At 43.3% G+C, this 3577-nt stretch overlaps 1 pseudogene; it reads right to left on the reverse strand.

Annotated features, from left to right (window-relative positions):
- Positions 1-885: 885 nt before the first annotated feature.
- Positions 886-3498, reverse strand: LOC140510814 (alpha-enolase pseudogene; annotated as a pseudogene).
- Between the last annotated feature and the right edge of the window lie 79 nt (positions 3499-3577).

The following is a 3577-nucleotide window of genomic DNA, read 5'->3' on the forward strand; positions in this document are numbered from 1 at the left end:
GGTTACTGACAGAGTACAAGGTCTTCATCTATTTTGTTTGTTTGTTTTCCCTGAAGGTTTTGCTTCAAGGCTTTATACTACCAAACAAACTTTAATATACTTCATCAGCCTCATTGTCTCTTGTAGTGACATGAAGCCAAGAGAAAAGAATAAACCTTTCCCTTATAAAACAATTTTTGGGGTGTAATGAATCTCTTTTTTGTCAATGCTACCAGCAAGGCCATCAAATGCAGCCATAGGAACATCATATAGGTTGGGTTGTGGGGTATGGTGTAGCGGACTGCCCGCATCCCTACACGGCTCCGTGAAGTGGTTGAAGAAAAGAGATTCGGGAGGCTGGAAAAGATAGACCAGTTCCATTTATTGATCTGAGGGTCAAGGTATTTATAGACAGAAACTGCAAGCCATTTGGCCAGTCCTATTGTCTTTAAAGACTGTTAGTCTAGAGGACATCTATTTTACATATCCCTTGTCTTCTGTAGTTCCCATATTTGTCTCACGGAGACAGCAACATCTAGGGGGCATGGAGAGCCATTCCAGATGATAATGAGCACAGTCTCAAAGAACAGTTTCCCCGAAGGTCTTTCCTGATCTTGTCAACAGCACTCCACCCTGGCCCTCAACAGTATGGGGAGGGAGGTTCAGAGCAAGGAAAGATTGATGTGTTTGTCTTTCATATGTGCTAGATGGCTTCAGTATAGCAAATATCAGGGACTTTTGAATAACACCCAGAAAACAATTAGCATAAATAAATGTATATTCAATCATTTAAGAGGATGTCTATTAAGAGGTGAGAAGAAAAAAGAATCCTTTTGATTTGAGGAAGGAATAGGTCCTTTGATAATAGTCAACTTGCTCTGTTTTGAAGAATAAATGTGACAAATATAAACCTGAAGACTAATAATCACCATTATAAATGGCACAATACTACATAGCATTCTACATTTTAAAGCTAACAAGAGTTAGCTTTAAAGGGTTCTTTTAAGATGATGTCAATTGAATATGGTGAAAAAGTTATTTATATGAAGGCTCCTCTTTGGTTTGTTTTACGTGATTTTTTTTTAAATAGAAGAACTGTATGTTACATTGAAAGGAATGCTGGATTTGGAACTGAGTTTGAATCTAACCTCTCATTCTTACCTCCCATGTAATTGGTAATGGGCAAATCTTTGCTGAACCTCAGTTTCTTCATCTGTAAAATGAGGGGCTTGGGCAGGTGATTGCTAGGGTCCCTTAAAGTTCTAAAACTATGATCCAATGGGACTACAAGATGTGATTGGGAAAGGGGAGAGACTGGAACCAATGAAATACTCAGGGTTTCTCTAGATCAGAAGTGGTATCTTAAACCAAAATCACTATGGCTCTCATGGATTGGCCAACAATAGGTCCCAGACCAAGCCCTACTTGGTCACCATTTGGGCCTTGGTTGGTTCAGAGTAAATATAAACAATAGTTGTTTCTGCCTTTTTCCCCAGTGGGTTACTGAACACTTTTATTCTGCACAAAGAAGCCACTAAGGGTTTGGCCTGTCGGCTCATCAGGGCTGCATCACAAGTACATGGCTCCACACATCAACTCCAGGGTTGGGGGTGAGAACAGGTCACCCTCCCAGTCACAGGATGATAAAAGGTCTTCTGACAGAGAGCCAGATGATCAGGTAGTCTCCGGTATAAGACAATTCTAATGAAGCAGTGAGAACATCACAGAAATGTGGAAGGGAGAGGGAAATTAAGCAGCAGAGGCCCCTGCCCCCAAAACAAGCCTGGTCTAGTGCTTGGTGCTGCCCATTCTTAGGACAGAAGCAGACTTCTATAGAGGTTACTGGCACCTTCAAACTCTTAGGACTCCTAGCCACAAAGCTTACTTGGCCTGAGGGTTTCTGAAGTTCCTCCAAGCAAATTTAGCTTTGCTGCCCAGCTCTTCCTCAATTCTGAGAAGCTGGTTATACTTGGCCAGATGCTCAGACCAGCAGGGGGCACCTGTCTTGATCTGCCCAATACAGGGACCCACCACCAGCTCTGCAATGAAGGTATCTTCAGTCTCCCCAGAATGATGGGAAACCATTACTCCCCACCCACTGGACTGGGCCAGCTTGCATTCCTGGAGAGATTCAGTCATGGGTTCATTTTGAGTAGGAGGCAATTGCAGGCCTTCTCATTCACAACCTTTTCAATTCACTTGGTCACTGTGAGATCATCTCCTACCACCTGGATGCCAGCAGTAGCAGTAAAGTTTTTCTAAGCCTCCCAATCATCCTGGTCAAAGGGATCTTCAATGAAGCTCTTGTAGAGGTCCCCAAGCTCAGAAGGGGAGATATATCTGCGGGAATCATCAGGAGACTTGAAGTCCAAGTCATATTTCCCAGATCAGAAGAATTCAGAGGCAGCAACATCCATGCCAATTACGACCTTATCAGTGTAGCCAGCCTTACCAATAGCATTCTTTAGCAGGTCCAGAGCTTCTCTATTCTCCAGGATGTTAGGAGAAAAGCCATGCTCATCCCCTCCGTTGGTGGTGCCCTGTCCATATATCTGCTTAATCACACTCTTCAGGTTGTGGTTGACCTCAGCTCCAAAGCTCTCAGCCCCCTTAAAGTTTGCTGCTCCAACAGGGAAGATCATGAACTCTTGCACGGCCAACTTGTTACCAGCATGGGAGCCACCATTGATTACATTGAAGTCTGGAACTGGCAGGATAACTTCATTGTTGCCTGCAAGGTCAGCAATATGACAGTACAGGGAGACATGTTTCTCAACTGCTCCAGCCTTACAAATAGCCAGAGATGTTCCCCAAATGGCATTTGCACCAAACTTAGATTTATGCTCAGTACCGTCCATCTCTATCATTAATTTGTTGATCTTCTCCTGCTCCACAACATTCAATTTCTTGCTAATCAGTGTTGGGGCAATAGTTTTATTGATGTGATTAACTGCTTTTGAGACACCTTTTCGCATGTAGTGCATCTTATCATTGTCTCAGAGCTCCAGGGCTTTATGGATACCAGTAGAAGTACCACTGGGCACAGTGGCTCAGAATTGACCTTTTTCAGTGTAGAAATCAACTTCAACAGTAGGGTTTCCATGAGAGTCAAAGATCTCTCTTGCCTGGATCTTGTAAACAGATATGTTGAGTTTCTGGAGAGGGCTTCTTCCACTGTTAGGCCAAGGGGTTAAGTTGTCAAGAAAGGATTTGTGTCAGTGGAGTTAGGAGCCTGGGCATGTAGTTCTGTTCTCTTCAAGTCGTGCTCGGATAGTGGAGGGACCATAGCAGAAGGTGAAAAAGGGAAATGTCAGAAGTGGGATTTGAACCCACACCTCAAGGGGAGACTATGACTTGAACACAGTACCTTAGACCACTCAGCCATCCTGACTCACCTATTTCTGCTTTTATGAGGCCAATTTAGGCCATCTTTTTCCTCAGTTCTTAACTTGCCTTAATCATTGAATGGGTATTGCCTCAGTCAAACTGAGACCTGTTAAAAACTTTGGCTTTTTACAAAACCAAAATCTCCTATTATATCCAGCACCATCTTGTCATCCTGACTGATATCTGGCCACTGGATCCAGATGGTTCTGGA

Source organism: Notamacropus eugenii, chromosome 6, assembly GCF_028372415.1.
Source record: "Notamacropus eugenii isolate mMacEug1 chromosome 6, mMacEug1.pri_v2, whole genome shotgun sequence".
NCBI classification, from domain to species: domain Eukaryota; kingdom Metazoa; phylum Chordata; class Mammalia; order Diprotodontia; family Macropodidae; genus Notamacropus; species Notamacropus eugenii.